We start from the raw sequence: 19,988 nt of genomic DNA, 5'->3' as shown, positions 1-19,988 counted from the left end.
GTGTGTGTGTGTGTGTGTGTGTGTGTGTGTGTGTGTGTGTGTGTGGACGTGTATGTGTTTTCTCATTCTTTCTTCTCCTTTTCCTCTAGCTGGAGATCAAACTTCAGGCCTCTGAAATACTCACAGTGGGCAAGCCCTTTTCCACTGAGCCACACATGCTTCAGCCCCCTGTTTTATCTCAACAGAGACACATCAGCACATCTTCTGCATATTCTGTGGGCAGTTATACTATTGCCACAAAGACAGTGACCGATAAGGAAGGGTAGATGTTTCAGATTCACAGTTAGATCACAGCACATACCCACAGCACAGACCAGAGCTCTGGTTTTCAGTGTCAGTCCAGGCTTGGACTACCACCTACTGCTGTTGAGTTACTTCTTGGCTCCTTGTCAAACTTGCTGAGTGTGTGGAGAAGGAGCTCTGCTCACAGCGACATCCAGAGAAGCAAACAGATGACTACTGTGCCATCCCATCTAAGGCCTCCACATATCCATAGGCCTTGAGGATGTTTCTGGGCTCTAGTTTACCAAATCAGTACACACACAATACACACATACTTTCTCGATTTGACAGAACTAAAAGCAAAAACAAAAAAGACAAACAAACAAACAAAAAACAAAACAAAACAAAAAACACCAACCAACCAAAGAAACAAACAAACAAAATAAAAAAGAACGATGTAGCTGTTTTGTTTCTTCAAACCTCTATGTGTAAATAGGGATAGAGGGTTCTGACTAAAATCAAACACTGTGAAGCATGTTACAATTCAGACCAAAGGCTTAGACTCTAAGTCCTAGGAGATCATAGTCAGGGGCATCCAGCTGAGTCTGGGGCTTAGGAGGGACTCTTTTCAATCTAAGCAGGAAGACAAGTGGCTTCTCCTGGTATTTAGAACTCTGTACAGTAGATTGATTTCAAAAATAATTGTAATATTTCTTCACTGCCTTGTTTTGCAACATGTCTGTCACCTTTGCCCATCAAGAGACAGAGTCCACTTTCCAACCTCTGAAAATTACCTAGCCTTTGGACTTGTTTTGTGGTGTATAATGTAAATAACATTTTGTTGACTCAAGGTTAGCCCTTAAGAATCCCTGCACTTTTTGCTGTCTATCCTTGGAGCACAGATGCTGTACTGAGAATGGCTTACTTAGCGTCCGTTCCTTTTGCTCTCGTAAAATATCATGACCAAAATCAACTTGATTGAAGAGTAAAGGGTTTGTTTCAGTTTACAGCTTATAGTTCAATGTCTAGGGAAATCAAGGCAGAAACTCGAGGCAAGAACTTGGAGACAGAAACTGAAGCAGAGGCCATGGAAGAGTGCTGCTTTCTGGCTTGCTCTTCAGCACATGTGAAGCCTGCTTTCTTAAACACATTATGGAGGGATTTTTCTCAGTTGAGAGTCACTCTTCCCAAACAACTCTAGCTATGACCGTGTGACATAAAACTATCCAGCACAGTCATGTAGAAAATCTAGTCCCCCCCCAAAAAAAAATAAAATCTAGCCCCACATAATTAAGATGTGTGGCTAAGCAGAGATCTGAGACGCCCAAGCCAATACACCTATCAAGTGCAGATGTAAGTGAGGCTATCTTTTTTTTATTATTAGATATTTTCTTTATTTTCATGTCATATGATTTTTCCTTTCCCAATTTCCCCTCCAAGAAAACAAACAAACAAAAACAACAAGAACAAACCCCTGTTGCCTCTCCCCTCCCCATGCTTGCCACCCCACCCTCTCTCACTTATTGGCCCTGGCATTCCCCTACACTGGGGCACAGAACCTTCACAGGACCAAGGGCCTCTCCTCCCATTGATGATTGACTTTGCAATCCTCTACTATACATATACTGCCAGAACAATCAGACTCACCATGTATAGTCCTTGGTTGGTGGTTGAGTCCCTGGGAGCTCTGAGGGTAGTACTAGTTAGTTCATGATGTTGTTCGTCCTAGGGGGCTGCAAACCCTTCAGTTTCATTGGTCCTTTCTCTAACTCCTTCATTGGGAACCCTGTACTCAGTTCAAGGGGTGGCTGTGAGCCATAAGTGAGGCTATCTTAAACCTTCTGAATGCAAGTACATGAGTGAGCTCAGCTGATACCAGGGTAGGAACAGTCCCACCAACCCGCAGAGTCAAAAACTGTCACACAGCACTCGTATAATAAATCACTGGTGGTTTAAGCCAATGAGTGGGAAGCTGGTTACAGGGCTGAGAAACCCTCAGTAAATGGTTTTAATGTTTGGGGTTTCGAAGTAGAACCATCTTCTTGGCTATAGGACATCAGAGGGAGGAAGGAAAGCAGAGCACACTTTTTTTGAGAGGAAAATATAACAAAGTGTCCAAGTGTGCTACAACTGAGAAATACAACCTGGAGAGACCTTCAAATGGCTCAGTGTTCTGTGTTGTCAGTGCCTCAAGTATGGATAGCCATCACATAGCAGGTATTTATAGGAGGTATTCTTAGCTATTGATCCCTTGTAGAATAATGGTACCTTTGATGGCTATTAGAACTTGCCTGCTTTGGGAGTGAGTGTTAGGATCAGAGAGGCTACTGTTCCTCTGGGAGTTGCTGATCACAGGCACCAGCCTGCTAGGGGATATGCTCTGCACAAAGGGTTCACAGGCAGTGAAACCACTCAGACATTCCTCAGTTAAAATACTGTTCCACTGAATCTGGGAACTAAGCTAGAGAAAGGCAATTAAGAGCCTGATCTACTGAAGGGTTTTCCCTGGTTTACTTGTCATGGGATTCTCTTCCTTTCTAGCAAGATTTTTTGTTTGTTTATCTGGCTGGCTGGTTGGTTGGATTTTGTTTTGTTTTGTTTCTATTTTCTATATATGTTATAGTCTTTTGAGAGAATAACTAAAAGGAACACGTGGCAGATTTTACTGCAATAAATCTCTACAGTGGCTCTTCCAGTGTTGCCCTAGCTCAATCTTTGAAGCCAGTGTATTCTTGGGTCCTCTTTATATATGAATTGCAGGGGAGGGATTTCTGGACACAGCACAAACCCTACCATACCAATATTTCAGTAGATGCCTCGCCCCAGTGAAGGACCAAAAAGTCACTCAGATTTCTGATTTCAACTTCATGGCTGTCTCTGTGTGTTTCCTTTGTGACTACGTGAAAAGTCATTTAGGGAAGGAACAATGAAGAGAAGAAGATGCCTATTAAGTACCTCTTATGTGCTTGACACACTATGTCACTTTATTGGGTACTAATAATGGTCCTGTAGTGACAAGGTAGAGGCTTAGACAAGAGGCACCATGCCAACTCGGGTCTGTTTGTCTTCCAAACACAGTTTCCACAACATCATGATTTTAAATATCTAGTGAACTCCAACCGAGGTCGACATCTTTCTATGGAAATTTGTTGCCTCAAAAAGCACCTACAGTGTGTGTGTGTGTGTGTGTGTGTGTGTGTGTGTGTGTGTGTGTGTGCGTGTGTGCATGCGCGCGTGCGCAGCTTGAACAAGCTAGAGTCATTAGGGAACCTCATGGAGAAAAATAGGCTACAGGAAAGCCTGTAGGGCATTTTCTTAATTAGATATTGGTTGGGGATGGCACAGTCCATTGTGGGTGGCACCATCCCTAGGCTGGGTTCTATAACAAAAACAAAATGAGCAAGCCATGAAGAGCAAACCAATAAGCAGCACCCTCCATGGACTCTGCATCAGCTCCTGCCTCCAGGTTTCTGCCCTGTTTGAGTCTCTGCCCTGACTTCCTACAGTGATGAACAGTGGTAAGTAATCATAAGAAATACAAACCCTTTCCTCTCCAAGTTGCTTTTTGCTATGGTGTTTCAGCACAGCAATAGTCCCCCTAGTACAGTAGTGGTGTATATATTGTGTGTATTTAGAGTCCAGGGGATAGCCTTGAGTGTTGTTCTCCAGAAGCCCTCAGCTTTGAGTTTTGACGTAGAGTTTCTCACTGGCCTGGATCTCACTTAAATAGATTGAGTTGTCTGGCCATTGAGCCCCAGGGACATCTGTCCCTATCCCCCAACCCCAGCACTGTGGTTGCATGTGTCCACCATTGCACCTGGCTTTTTTGTGGTTGCATGTGTCCACCATTGTACCTGGCTTTTTTGTGGGGATCCTGAGGATCAAACCCAGAAATGCTTTCGTATATGTTATTAAGTTAGTGCTTTCCCTACCCCAAACTATTTTTTATTTTTTAATGATATTTTAGACAACTTCTCATTATGGAGCCTTGGTTGGCCTCCAACTTGAGATCCTCTTGCCTCTGCCTCCAAATGCTGAGCATGGTGCCAAATAAAGCATGAGAATCCTGGGTGAGAGTGAGCTGATCAGATATTTCCAGGGCCCGTTCAACCTTGTTTTCCTCTTCATTCTAAAAGTAGCAAGAATACATCCATGTTTGGTGTGCCAAATACTAGTAGTGACAGTGCCCTCTGTAACATGCTGCCTTTTCAGCAAAGTGGCTTTGTCACACCCAGGCCCTGAAGTAACCACACTAAAGTTGCCTAAAGGTACCTGGAGATTTTTTTTTTTCCATAATCAAAATGGGAGCAAAAGCACAAAACCAAAACAAATTCTTCAAAGGTTTGGTGTTTGCCTTCTAATATAAAAATATCTTCTGTAACATTATCAATTAATTGATAGAAAAAGTATACTTTATTTTTCAAAAAGAAGTCTAAGATTTTGTTTTTTCCCATTTTAGTTAAATTCTCTGTATACTTGAACATCTCTTTACTTATCTTTGACTACATAAGCCAGTTTTAGAAAGCACAATGATTTTTTGTTTTATTTTTGGTAAAGAAAATGGACATTCTTTGGAACAGATCTTACTTTTTTATTTATTTGTGTCTGTGTGGGGGAAGGGATGCCCTCCTTTCCAAAAAGGTCTTTGGATCTTCTGCAGCACGAGTCACAGGCAGTTGTGGGTCTCGTGAGGTGGGTGCTGAGAACTCACTTCCAGCGTCTGGAAGAGTAGCAAAAGATAACTACAACTGAGCCATCTCTCCAGCTCCTAGAACAGATTTTTAAAATGTGCTTGTATTTCTCAGTATGGAACTTCCATTTCAAAGTGCACCCTTGGGGCCAACAGACTGTAGACCAAGAGCAATATGGCCTACATAGTCTTGTGATCAGGCCACTGGCTCACACTAGAAGAAGCTAAGTCCAGCTACAAATCAACTGAGGCTAGCCATGTCTAGAGATAAATATCTGGATGATTGGGGTCCCCCCCCCACCTCCGGTGACTTTATATTCATATCAGGATTCCTGTTCTTTCTTCAACCTTTAATTCCAATGCCCCATTCATGAACTCTTAAACCTGAGAATCACAAGAAGAAAAGACCAAATCCATAATTGTTCATTTAGAGCAAGCTGGATTGTGGGACTGGCCAGCTGGCTCATCTTAAGTCAGGATTTGAGAGAGCAACCCCTCCTAGCCTCTTGAAGTCCCTTTTATAGAAGAGATAAAGTGTTCACAGGGGTGAGAGAATTGGATGTTCTACATTGTTAGAAAGATTCAATGAAAGGGACAGAGCAAGGGTAAGGATGTATGTAGTGTGAATGGGATCACAAGTTTAATGTAGGTTGAAACACACGTTGCAGTTTACATCAGATCTAAGAAACGGGAACTTATTCTTAATTACAAATAGAAAACGTTACTTACAAGGACATAACATGGGAAAAGCAGGAACTTACTCTTATTTTAACTGCAGAAACCTTAACCTGCAAAATATGTTTTCCTGTTTTGGTCTCACGATAATTTTCTTCAAAGACTTTAAAACCTTTCATGAAAGGAGCGGGCGGCTTGTTTTCAGAAAGCAGTGTGAACTTTGAAGTGAATGTTTTGGTTCCCACACAGACTTGGAAAGTTGTTTTAAACTGTTAGAAATTGACAGCGACTTCTATCTTCCTGTGTCAGCAGTTTGCTGTATGGTGTTCTAGATAGTCCTTTTCTGAGCAGCTTTTTCCTTCCAATGAAGATCAATCAGAGAACTCTTGACTTCAGTCCTATTACCAGATGAGACTGGTTTGTAAAACCTTTCATTTCAGGTACTTTCTGCTGGTCCAGTTGAAGCTCTTAAACTTTGTATTGTATTCCCATTTGCCTGATCACTGTAGCCAGGGACTCAACTTCTGATTTCCAAAGACTTGTTGGTACAACATTTATAAATCTTTGCATGGTATTTTAGTTAGGGTTACTATTACTATGATGAAAAACCCAGATGAAAAGCACCTTCCAGGAAAGGGTTTATTTCATTCACAGTTCCATATAACAGTTCATCATTGAAAGCACTGAGGGCAGGAACTTATGCAGGGCAGGAACCTGAAGGCAGGAGCTGATACAGAGGCCATGGACAAGTGCTGCCTAATGGCTTCATCTTCATGGCTTGCCGAAACCTGCTTTTTTTTTTTCTTTTTCTTTTTCGTAGGCAGGTGACCCAAAGCTTTTATTTCACTGATAGGTCCACCCCTCGGCTTCTTCCTTTGGAGCAGTTGCTGCTCACGTTCAAACTCCTTCCCATAGTCCATGTGTTCACAGTAGTCCCAGTCATGCTGCTAGTGCTTGCAGGCCAAGAAGTTGGGGAAGCTGTCTCGCTTGCACTTCAACAGCCGGATGAGGTAGTGGGCACAGAAGTCACGTTGCTGCAGTGTCAGCTGGGCATCGCTCATCTCTTGTGTGGCCACCATCACTCGCTCCTTGCCCTCGGGAAAGCCGATGTCTGGCAGGAAGCTGGGCATCTTCTCAGGGTCTGGCTCCACTGAGGCATCCCACAAATAAAGCCAGGTCAGGTGCGCCCCCATGACTACTCTGCCTTACCCTTCCTTAGCAGCCAGGGTCACCTCACTCCCTCCAAAACCTGCTTTCTTGCAGAACCCAGAACCATCAGTTAAGGGATGAAACCACTCACAATGGACTACCCACCCTCAATCCTCCAACAATGGACTGTACCCTTCCAACATCAATCACTAATTAGCAAAGAAATGTTCTAAGGCTTGCTGTATCCTGATCTTATGGAGGCATTTTCTTTATTGAGGTTCTCTCCTCTCAAATGACTTTAGCTTGTGTCAAGCTGACATAAAACTATCCAACACACATTACATTTTCATTATCTATTCATTGGTTGATGGGCATCTATGCTGCTTCCATTTCCTACACAGCATTAAACATGACCAAGAAAGTATCTTTGGAGTAGGATGTTGAGTCTTCTGGGTCTATGCTGTGGAGCAGTATAGACGGGTCATATGTGTAGATTTTTTTCATCCTTTTGAAAACTCTCCCTACTAATTTCCTTACAGGATGCAGCAGTTTGCAAGCCCACTGCCATACTCTTCTTTCCCTACATCCTCACCAGTATTTATTATCAGTTGTATCCTTGATCTTAGCCATTCTGGATAAGATAAAATGAAATATCAAAGGAGTTTTAATTTGCATTTCTCTGATTGCTAAAGATGTTAAAGACTTTTTAGATTTGTCTTAGCCATTTTTTATTCCTTTCGTTTGAGAATTCTTTGTTCAGATTCAGAACCCATTTTTTAATTCTGTTGTCGCCTTCCTTTCTTTTTGTTTCTGTATATTCTTTGTATATTCTGGGCATTAATCCTCTATGAGATGTGTAGCTGACAAAGATTCTTTCCTACTCTCTGGGCTTTCTCTCCCCTTGGTCAATTGTTGCCCTTGCTGCACAGAACAATTTTAGCTTTATGAAGTCCCTTTTGTCATTTGTTTGAGCCTTAATTTCATAGTTTTGATTTAAGTCTAGAATTTGAGAAACAAAAACCTGTAATTACAGCATACTTACCAATAGAGGCAGTGATATACTTCAAAGGCATTTTAGTGAAGATTCAACTGTAGAAGTGATTTTTTTTCCTGACATAATTCTTCATTTAACCGTTATATAATTCATCCCCTTTTACATTTCAAAACACTTAATTCCAAACAGAAACATTGAGCACTCTGAAACTATTAAGCAGAGATGAGATAACAATATAGAGAAAGTATTTTAAATGAGTGTCTGGATGGCAATAATGTCTTTCCAATTGATTTTTACAGCTCTCTCTTAAAGTTTCATCTAGCGCTGGGTCTAGCTAGACTATGTGTGTTGCTTTTTCATCTTGGATTTTATCTTGAAATTGAATTTTTATTCTTCTAAAAAGCTTCTGGTTTTGGTGATTTTTTTTAACTCCAAGATAATATTGACAAAACCCCATCAGCTCTTATAACCCAAATGACAGCAGACTTGGCTTTTCTCTGCTTTGGTCACATGTAGGAACATTTCATTAGTACGTGTGTCTGCTTGTAGAATCTGCTAGAATCTCAGTTGTGAATAGCAAAAATCAATCCTGGTTCTGACTTAAAAGAAATGAACTCTTATTATTTTGTTGCCAATATATAAGAGAATGACTTCCCTCTGAAAGTTGATCTCAAAGTATACTCAAAGAGACCATGACTAAGATGGATATCTGAGCATCTTGCCTACCAAGAAAGACCACAGGTCTGCCTCTGGCTATTGTAAAAGAGGAAGGCTCCTGCAAAACAAACTCTAGCAGATTTACCTCGAGGGGCAAGGAACTCTCTGGATTAACCCTACCAACAGGCTCACAAAATAATTTATGTCACTTTAGAAAATAATTCAGGTGCTCAAAAAATTTCACGGGACCATAATTGTCACACAGGGCTTTGTGGAACATGAGGGTAGTAGGCACAGCTGCTGTTCACCTTTTAAAGAAGAAGCTGGGTAAAGTGCATCACTACTTTCTCCCCTCAGCAGTTTAACTCCCAGAAGATCATCTGGGTTGTGCCATGGGACTCAAAAGTCTCTGGGTTGTCATATTTCCCCCATAAAACTAAGAGGTAGCATCAAATAATCTCTTTGGCTTTCAAGGTATTATTTTTGAAAAGTTTAAGAGGGAAAATAACCCCTTTTGGACCAGTACTCCTCACTTTTACACTAATTCAAATACAATATACCCTAGCATCAGGGCCGGGAACTATTCCCACAATTCAGAGAAGCTATATTCTGAACAGCATGTGTCTTTGACCACACAATATGACATTTTGGTCTGAAGTAGAAAATCTTTTTGTTAAAAGGGCACTGGCCCTTTTGTATCTGCAGACTCAGCCCACAAGGCAACGGCAATATTTTTGACAGACTTAAGAGATACATCTAGGTACCTGTCACTGCAGAAGCGGGTGGATCTAAATAATGAACGAGAGAAAGATGAAATAATTCATTCAGTGCTGCTGCCACTTTTTAGAGCCGAATCAACACAGGCAGTAGTGGGGTTTGTTTTGTTGTTTTTGGTTTGTTGTTGTTGTTGTTGTTTTGGTTTATTAAGTTAAGGTTATTCACAGTGAAGAGGCACCATAAGAACAAAATCAAAGTCATCTCTTCTATTTCTACACAATCAGGGACCAGATTGCATTTTCCCCTATCATTTTATTTGCTATTTACAAGGAGGCTAAGCCAAAGGAAAACCTACACAATACAAAAGAAAGAGGGCTGTGGAGTGAATGTTTGGGAGCCTGGGGTCAGCAGTGTGGAGTCTTTTGCACAGCATTCTTACAATATCTAAGCCGGTACTAAGCTGAGATTTTTAGTGGACACATGAAAGGTACAAGTGACTTCTTTAAAGTCATTGATCTTTCTTTGTTCTAATACTTGTCAATGACATCTAGTAGCATGGTAAGTTACAAAAACAAACAGTGAATCTTCAATTATCTCTTTAAGCCAGTGGTTCTCAACCTTTCTAATTCTGTAACCCTTTCATACAGTTTTTCCTGTTGTGCTGACCTCCAACCATAAAATTATTTTTGTTTCTAGTTCACAATTAGTAATTTTTCTACTATTATGAATCAGAACATAAATACCTGTGCTTTCCAGGGGTCTGAGGGAACCCTTGTGAAAGAATTATTCAACCCCTCCCCCAAAGAGATTGTGACCCACAGGTTGAGATTTACTGCTTTAAGGTATAGTATCGTGAGAGAGTCTGTATTGAGATAATGGACCAGACTAGTACTAAGAGGGAGATGCTGCTGAAATCAGGTTTGAGAGTAAAGCTACAGAGTCCAGCTAAGAGAGCAGGAAACGGGGAGGACTCAGGTTCAGATAGGGTGTGCAGGTAGTCTGTGTCAACAGTGGGAACCAAGCTGAGCCAAAGCTCCAGGAACAGTGATTTGCTTGTTGGTCCTTGACACATACACCAGGTATTACATGATGGGTTGATGTAGGGTCATATCATTGTGATGATCACTTTATGGAATGCAGGCACAGGACGGAGGGAGGGAGGGAGGCTCATCTTTCCCTAAGTCTGGTGTGTCTGGTAAATGCTTGGGCCTTGTTTTCATGAAATGGCTTACGACACCCATGTATATTTTACTTTATGCTGTGTACTGTGTGATATGAGTTAATAGTAGCAAGCAAGATTGGAATAAGAGAATGTGCATTAGCCTATGCTAAATTACTAAAGATGGGGTTGTATGACAGGTTAATGTCATTCAAACCTTTAAGCCTTGTGAAAGGATGAAGTGAGGTATGTATTTTGGAAGCCTGGAAGTGCTGTGCAGGGTTGCCTGAACGGCAGAAAGGTTCAAGGCAGAAACACGAGCTCAGAGTCCTGGAGGGTGGGCTGATGACAAATAAGGCTGAATCCAAGGTTTAGCCATGAGGACAGAGCTCAACGGAGAAAATAAAAAGTTACTTAAGAGGGACACTGAGCAGAATTGGGAGATTTGTTGAAGTGGGGCACAGAGCTGAAAAAAAAAAGGAGAAAGACCTCAGGATTTGGAACAGGTACTCCTGGCTCAGCTGACACGCCGACCAGCCTCCCTCTCTCACACCAAACATCTGAGCAGAGCAACTGGAGAAGGGAAGATTTCTGGGTGTCACCGCCTCAAGGGTGCCATTGCACTGTAATGGGAAGAGCGTGGAACCAAACAGCTCCTACCACAGCTCATACCCAATCCACAAGTACACAGGGAATTCTAGTGGCATGAGCATTTCCTTGTTTTCTTTCTGTATTCTATGCAGGCCCTAGACGGGATGGTAGCACCCATACTCAGGTGGTTGATTCTCTCTGAAACCCTCAGGAATGTACTTCACTGATCTCCTCAACACTTCTCATTCTAGCTGACAACAAAGATTACTCGTGTAAAGTATTTCACGGGAGTACTGTAGACTCTCTCAAGAAATTAACGGTACTAGAAAATAGAAAACAAAATCAAGAACAATGCTTATTTCAAAATCATGGGTGGAGAGTTATTGTTCTAGTCAATGACGACTATCCAAAGACTGAATTTTTAAATCTTCTATTAAATGCATTATAAATTGCTTCTACTTTGAGCAGCAGTTTAGAAGTTCTTTCATCATTATGTCATATAAATTCAAAATATTCCTTTTATACTTAAAAAGAAAAAAAAACATCTATTTGTTAAAGCAGTTCCAAAATAGCAGTGAGCACAGAAGGTAATTAAACGTGAGGTATAAATTTCCCCTGAGGTTGGAGGAAAAGAAGAAAATACCCACACTAAAGCCAATCTGTTCGTGTATCTTCACATGGAAAATATTGTGTGTGAAAAATCACACACAACATTGTCGGGCTGGATATGGAGCTTGTTTGGTAGAGGGCTTACTCTCCTTCGTGAGGAAACCCTGCATTTGATTCTCAGTAGTCCATAACCTGGATATGGTGCTGTACACCTCTAGTCCCAGAACTTGCAAAGGAAATGGAAGCAGGAAGATCAGAAGTTCAAGTTAACCTTGGCTACGAAAGAAGTTCAAGGTCAGCCTACATGAGACTGTCAAAAAGAATAAAAAATAAAGAATAAATAAAGGCATTTATACTGATACCTTGAATAAGTCTTAAATTAGTAGACTAATTAACTTAAGCTAGTAGCTAACTCTATCGACTCTGTATCTTTACATGATTTTACTGATCACCGCCAGCACATTTCCATCAATACAAGTAATGTACCAACTTCAGACTGAAGCCAAGTAAACTAAATCCCTTCTTTGAAGTGACCTTCAGGATCAGACTGTATACTTTGAGAACAACAATACCATGTTGTGTAGGAGACTGATGCCATTTCAGGTTACAGCTGTGATTTAGCTTCAGGATCAAAGCAGTCAACGTGGGACTCCGTAGCAGGGGACAGAGCCTGAAGAAGGTACATTTGCCTCTAAGAAAATAAAGTACGGGCATCCAGGCCCTGGTAAAGAGACTGCAGTGCCCCTCATGGGGCCTTTTTGCTGTGTAAGATAGAGGCAATTGACAGGCATCAAGGATCTAGGGTGGCACCTCCCTATGCCACACTGTGTACCTGTTTGCCTAAGTCATTTCCACAGTGAGAAACCTGCCTTCTTATTTAAAATTAGAAACAAACACTGTGCTCTATCCCTGGCCTTCCCTAGTGTTAGCATAAATAAGTGTGAAGCAGGTTTTAAACTTGAACTTCATGGCAGGTTCTAGGTTAAATGAAAAAGTGTTTTCCAATAGTCCTGGAATAGCTCTGGGGCACATGGGATTAATTTGATCTTAGCACTGCACTGCATGTAGCTTGAGTTTCTTTCCTGGAGTTTGCCACTTTTCTGTACCACGCTTGGAGCTGACCGGCTGAAACGTGTGTGGATATGCACATCCCTATGTGCCTTCCCTAGAGTCTTATTGTTGGAAGCTGCAGGAAAGTTTCAGAGTAAACTACATCAGATGACAGCTCCCTAAACATCAAGTTAATCCCAGAAGAGAGGCATTGCTTTTGTCTATCAGCATTATCCATCTGCTGTCTCACGCTGGCAGGTAGGTGTGATTGAATCTGTTATGTGACCCAGAGAGTCCTGACTATTCTCTCTTTATTAAACCAATGGACAGAATTCCCAATGCTCCAGCAATGCCCTCATGCCATGTTCTCTTTCTCAGGAAGTAATATCCTCGTTTATCTATCTACCACGCCCTGTAATGTTGAATTGACAAAATGTTACCTCGTTCATTCTTCATATCCTCCCAACCCCACTTCGAGCCAGCCCTTTCCTCAGTATTGCTCTATGCTGCTTTCTCTCTCCACTATCACCACCAGCCTTTTGCTTTGACTAAGTTTCTGACTGTAAATCAGTCTCCCCTCATGTATGCATACCCTCAATAATCCATCTCCTCCACTGCAGTCAGTGAGAGATTTTCTAAACCTGCTAATGGCACTTCCTTTCTCACAGGCCCTCAATAGCTTTGTGTTGGCTATTGTGTTCAACAATATTGGGAGTAGACAGCACAGACACTCATATTATCCTCACATAAAGAGAAAACCTACATTATTAATTGCTCACAAGTTCTTCCATTATCAGGCTGCTTCTCCAGCATCGTCTTGAGCTCATTTTGCCACAGCCACCCAGACTAACATGTAACCCCTTTCCTAGCACCTGCCTCCATGCCCTTTGCACATATTCCCCATCCCTCTCAGCTTCTCCATCCTCCCTCTTACAAATCCCAGCCTCCATCCTTTAAGCCTCAACTTAAACTTTACTCCCTCCAAGAAGCTCTCTCAACCACCTAAGGTAACTTACACCACCTGACAGATGTTCAGCTAGCTTCTGAATTTCTTCTTCACGATACTCTTCATGTTTAGCCATGTGACCCAAACCCTCCACCCCTGGCAGTATGTTTAACATCACACTGTAAGATCCTGGAAGGTGAAGAGCATTTGTCTAGTGGGCATCTGTCTTTTCTGTGGTTAGGGTGGGGCATGCCATATGATAGACTCAACAAATACATATTAAATGAATGATGTTATTGAAAATATTTCCAGCATAGGGGGGAAAAAAGGTTCTCTGCTGGTCTGTTTTTAATTGAACATTTTCTTCTTGTTCATTTTAAAGAGATGCAAAAGGTAGTTACATTAGAGGAAACAGAGTTGAATTAGCCATGTGAGCCCTCCTTTTTGTGCCTGAATATATTGCTTCTTGCTTTCAACATGGAAAAGGGCAGTGAAGATGAGGAGACAAAACAGAAAGAAGCCAAATGGTACCCTCAGAACCTGTAGGCGGAGAGAAAAGACTGACTTTCAGAAAATATCTACAAAAATACCTAAAACCGTGTGTCAGTCCCTCAACAGGTGACAGATGACAAGGTCTAAAGGTTTGGACTAAGGAATCTGTGGGCAAGTTTTAGAACTGTGGAGCTAGCAAGGGATGGTGGGAAAATCTAGAGACCTTTTGTAATGGGAAACAGAAGTCCTTGGTTGGAGGGATTAAATGTGAATCAACCCAAGTCATATACAAGTGATGGAAGATTTTATGGTGTCTATGCATCAGAATTATTGCCTATTGTTCTAGACTAAGGGCTTCTTTGTGGCTGATATCTCCTGAGTCTTTAAGTTAGGGAACAGATGTGGAAGAATCCCGATAGCCTTGTTTGTCTGAATGCTTGCACCAGTGTTCTTTGCTTCATTGTGTTGTAAATTAGATGCTAGCACTGATGCTGCAACTAATCAGTGCTAGGTTAGGACCAGGCTCTTCTCATTTATCAACTCTCCTCCTTCACAGAATAGTTTCCTGAGCCTTGTCTAATACTGCCTGACGAGTAGACAGCACAGACTCTCATATTATTCTCTGTCCTTATTTGTTCAATAAGGCATTCCTGGTGACATCCCAGGGCCAGCACAGAGGTGGCTGCGGTCTAGCTATAATTGGGAAAGAGACCCTGGCTGAGAAGCATTCCTCGATGACTGTAGCAGGAAGTCTTGATGGGCCACCTGTATGCAAAGAGAGCTTCTAAAGTGTTTCAAGCAGGGAGTGACTAAGGGCAGGAGATCTCTCTCTCTCTCATACATACAACATGAAAAAGAAATGAGACATTCTAGCTGGCTCCCCATGCAGATATGCAGAAGTAAGCTCTTAATTTGTACAGCGGTCCCAGTAGGGAGAGTAAACCTTGCTTCTACTTCCTACTGCTGTTATCCAGATCCCAAACTATAAAACCATAATGCACATGCCTCTTCTTTCTTAATCAGTTCTTCCTTCTTTCCTGCAACCAGAGTAATGGTGGCAAGTCAGAAAGTGTCAAGGAGCCATATCCTCTCATAAGCCACCATGGAGTCCTCAAAAAAGCAGGATGAGTTCTGGGCTGTTGAAGAGCTGTCAAAAGACAAGAATCACGATATGGCATTGGCTCTAACCTTATTAAGAGGCACCATGGCCATGTGACCTCAGAAGTCAAGGTCCCATGGAAATGTTATCAGAGCCACATGTGGACCTGGTTCAAACCCTCAGGCCAGAGGTTCATGGGGCCAGTGAAAGATGTGATGAGAAACTTGCTACCAAGTGGCCACAAGAAGTCAGACACCTACTCTGGTCATCTTTTGAGCTCTTTTTCTCTACATCTTGTTTTCAAAACAAGATGCTTTGGTATTCTCTAATGTTAGGACCAGCATAGAGAAATAAATAGTCCTTTCTTTTAGAATAAGTGAGAAACATTTTGCTAAACAATTCTTAGTTTGGGATCTGAGATGTCAGGGATAGAAAATTCCAGCAGGGAACCTTGAAGGTTGGGGGTGGTGCTCACTGTCATGCCTATGTAGCCTTCTCTGAAAGAGCCCATTAATGTATTTCTTTTCAAACTGCTCAAGTAGAATAGAAAATGCTGAAATGCCATGAAAGCAATTTGAAAACAAATCTTTTAAGCTCTCGGGTTCCCTTTTGAAGAAATGCACCACATTTCTGGAGTAGCTTTTTAGCCTTGTGCTAATAAGTAAAAACAAGTATTGATATACTTGTTATAGGCCAGTGAGATGTCTCAGTAAGTAAAGGTGCTTGCTGTCAGGACTAGTGGCCTGAATTCAATCCTTAGGCCAAACACCTCATGATGAAGACAGAATGAGTCCCGGGAGTTATTCTTTGACCTCCACACATGCCAAGGCATGAGCATACATATCCACACAATAAATAAAACAAACAAACACATAAATAAATAAATAAATAAATAAATAAATAAAAATAAAAATAGCTTATGCTAAGTTTAACATCCAAGAAAAAAGAGAAGTGTTTATAGACAAGGTTACGATATGGGTTATGCAGACTTAACTCCTGATTTTATTGAAAATTGATTTAACACTGCACACACTGGCTTACCTCTCCCACTGCCCACATGTTGGGATTTGTTGCCTCTATTCATGCTTTGGATGGAATAATTACATGTATCCATTGGCCACTTTGCAAGCAGTTCATCTGAGGGTTGCACATGTCTAACTTGCACTGCCTTGTGTCGTCTGAGAGCCCTGCACTGCAGCCTGGTACACTGGTGTTTGTTCATGGCTAGTAGCAAAGATGGGAACATACTCTCATTGTCATTTGATGTTTTTTTAAAATAAGATATGGAAGGCAGATGAAAACAGGTAGAGATATAAGCATCTATTTTGTGCCTGTATCTACGCTTCTACTTGTTCACTTACCAAAATTCATCCCTGCAAAGACAGTACCACTCACCCGTTTTACAAATGATAAAAATAATATTCAGGGAATATTATAAAGCTGGCAGGTAGCAAAACTAATATTTGACTTGGTCTGCATTATTCTAAAATTCTGTTGTTGTTGTTGTTGTTATTGTTGTTGTTGCTGTTGTGCCATGCTGTCTATTGCTGTGAAGATAAACCATGACCACAACTCTTATAAAGGAAAATACTTAATTGGGGCTGGCTTACAGTTCAAAGGTCTTGTCTAATATTGTAATAATGGGAAGTATGGTAGAATGCAGACAGACATAGTACTGAAGATATAGCTGAGAGTTCTACATCAGGATTCATGGGCAGCTGGAAGAGACTGCCACAGTGGGTATGGCTTGAGCATCTGAGACCTCAAAGCCCCCTCCCTGTCAATGACACACTTCCTCCAGCAAGGCTACACCTCCTAAATAGTGCCATATCCTATGAGCCTATGAGAGCCATTTTCTTCTAAATTGTCAGTTTGTTAAGCACATGCAGCTGGAGGCTCCATTTTATCTGTATAAGTTTAACCTGCCTCCTCTGCTCAAATGTGCTCATAGAGGAGACGGGAATTAGATTGGTCCTTCTCATGGAACACTATCAGGAAAACGCTACTGATAATGAAAAGCACCTTGAAAAGAAAAGATGTTTGGCTGTTACGGTACTTCACTAGTCTGGAACAAATTAGTTTTGAAAACTCTCAGTCCTAAAATATTTGGATTGGAAGTTGACATGTTTTCCACATTTCTGTTAATATAAGCTCTTCTGACAGAGGCGCAGAGAAGACAATTTGACAAACGATCATTACCAACTTGTGGAATAAACTCTTTTATTTAAACTAAATCAAAGATAACAAAAAGTTACTTGGAATTTTCACATGAATACCTACCTGTCACTTAGGCAGATATACGGAGCTATCAGTGGTAACAGCGTATTATTTAAAGTGTAAGGATGTATAATGACTAGGACAGGCTCAGATCTACTACCTATCAATTTAAGTGAATGGCTTTCCAAATGCATCACCCTGCAGTTAAGGCTTGTGTTCTCTGTCAGGGCTTTCTTCCTTACACTCTTGTTCCACATTTGATCTCTTTTATGTTCCTGGAATGCAGACAATGAAAAGAATAAACAAATTATTTGTGCAATGAGACTTAATTTTACACAGAAGTTTCACAGAGCTAGACACTCTGGAATATGCCTATAATCTCAGCACTCCGGAGGCTGGAGGATTGTGAGTTTGAGGTTTTGCAGAGGTTGAGGCTGGAGGATTGTGAGTTTGAGGTTTTGCAGAGCTAAAGCTCTGTCAGTGTCTCTGTAGGGAACTGCACCAAGGGAAGGCCCCTAGAAGAATAAGTGTATTAATTCACCAAAGGGACAATTCCTCTTCCCTTCTCTTTAGTATGTCTTTAGGTAGTCAGGTTTCCTGTTGGGTGGAATCCTGGCCATGTGATTGACAGTCCTAGCTAGATCAACTCTTGAGAGAGAAAACAACAGTATGTAATTTTTTTAATGTTTGCAGTGGGTCAGAATGGTACTATTCTCAATGGCAGCCAAAACTATTGTAACCCCCTGAAAGCTGAGATTCTAATAACATTTAAAAATAGACTGATGCTGGAGAATACATACAACCCATTTTCAACACTAAAACCTGGAGATCCAATTCCAAGGTGATTCCCCTAAAGGGATGAATGGGGTTTCAGTGACACCCTCATGTACAGGCATGAGTGCTCAGTTAGAAGACATAACAAGAAATAAGAACTCATTTCTGGAATCCCTGGCCTCTGGACTGCACAGAACCAGCAATGCTTTCTCCTTTGGGACAAGGACAAGAACTAGAACTGTTCACTTTTGATGAAATCTGTCTAACTTATTTCCATCTACTGGTGTCACCAGCTTCCCATAGACTCCAAGAGCTGAGGGACCCTACCATTAGGGAATATGGGTGACATCTCAATCTGCTTTCTTCCTCTTGCATGGGAATTTTGAGTGTGACAGTTGAGATATGTTGTTGTTTCCTTAAAGTAAGATGGTGACCCCAGAGTGATATCTCTTTTGGTATGAATAATGAAGGAGCTGAAGGAGTTTTCAACCTCATAGGAAGAACAACAATGTCAACCAACCAGAACCACCCCCCCCCCAGAGCTCCCCGGGACTAAACCACCAACCAAAGTGTGCACATGGAGGAATCCATAGCTCCAGCAACATAAGTAGCAGAGGATGACCTTGTCAGGCATCAATGGGAGGAGAGGCCCTTGGTCCTGTGAAGGCTCTATGCTACAGTACAGGGAAATGCCAGGAGGGGAGGTAGGAGTGAATGCCTGGGTGGGGAACACCCTCATAGAAGCAAGGGGAGGGGTATGGAATAGGGGGTTTCCAGGGGGAAACCGGAAAAAGGGATAACATTTGAAATGTAAATAAAGAAAATATCCAAAAACTAAGATAAATAAATAAATAAATAAATAAATAAATAAATGTATTCTATAGAAAATTTTGATTTACAAGATGGCCCAAGCTACCTATCTTTGAGACTTGGCTCAATATAGAAAATTATGTCTAGACTTGTTTCATCAGTTAGTCATTGTGTGTTTGTTGTTTGTTTACTACTAACCAGAGATTTTTGCATTTAAGAGATTTTTAGGTTGGGTCATATACTACTGCCCAGAATTTTTTAAATATTTTCTACCAAGAGAAAATAGGATTGAACATAGAGGAATATAATGATAAAACCATTAGGGACTCTGTGACATATTCATCAACTCCCTGCACACTTCCATTGGGATTTAAGAGTTCTATAAAAGAAAAAATGGTTCCTAAATCTTGTATCTTTATTTTGTTCTTATCAAGTAGACTTTTTCATTAAGTTAGGAAGTATTTGTGGTGGGAAGCAGGATTCCTCTTAGATAAGTAAGAGCACATGTAAAAATACATGTTTATAGACAATTTGTTGCTACAAAATACTTTCGTCTCTACAATATCTACACCCACAGAAAGTAATTTTGTTTCCTGGGTAAAGAGGTGAGTGCCTAGAGGTCACTGTCCCTAACCAGTTCATTGATTTCTAGATTGATCAACACACTCCAGGGGAGATCACTGAAGAAATATAGTCCCATTTTGGCTTTGTTGTATCTGCTGTCATCTTCTTGGGATTCAGTTACAGATATGACATGGTCCCTCACTGAGGTCTGGGCTGGAACCTTGCTCAGCATAGCTCTGTGAAATGTAAGCTTCGGCAGCAGCATATCTTGGAAGATTTCATAAAATGATTTCAAAATGCCATGTTATTACACTGTACAATGGTAGTAATGAACTAAAAGATCAAATCAAAAGCCTTTGTTGGACAGTGGGATGAAAGCATTAAGAACCTTTTTAAAAGGTGCTCATCCTTCAAAAGCAATTATACTTCTATGGATTTCTCTAAAGAAGAATATTATTAGTGTCAGCCACTAATTTGCTTTTCTTATAGATATAAAGGAGATTACAAAGCATCTTCATAGTATTATTTTCTTCTCTTTGTATTATATGCATCTGCACATAAACATATATGTAT

The 19,988-nt window shown here is 41.1% G+C and overlaps 1 protein-coding gene and 1 pseudogene across 1 annotated transcript in view; one reads left to right on the top strand and one right to left on the bottom strand.

Annotated features, from left to right (window-relative positions):
• Slc35f4 (solute carrier family 35 member F4) overlaps positions 1-19,988 on the top strand; it is a 241,260-nt gene that overhangs the window by 119,877 nt on the left and 101,395 nt on the right. The window lies entirely within an intron of this gene.
• Positions 4,175-6,780, bottom strand: LOC116085121 (annotated as a pseudogene).

Source organism: Mastomys coucha, unplaced genomic scaffold (genome assembly GCF_008632895.1).
Source record: "Mastomys coucha isolate ucsf_1 unplaced genomic scaffold, UCSF_Mcou_1 pScaffold9, whole genome shotgun sequence".
Lineage (NCBI taxonomy): Eukaryota > Metazoa > Chordata > Mammalia > Rodentia > Muridae > Mastomys > Mastomys coucha.
The sequence above is the reverse complement of the archived record's forward strand: the minus strand, read 5'-3'. Positions and strand labels throughout refer to the sequence as shown.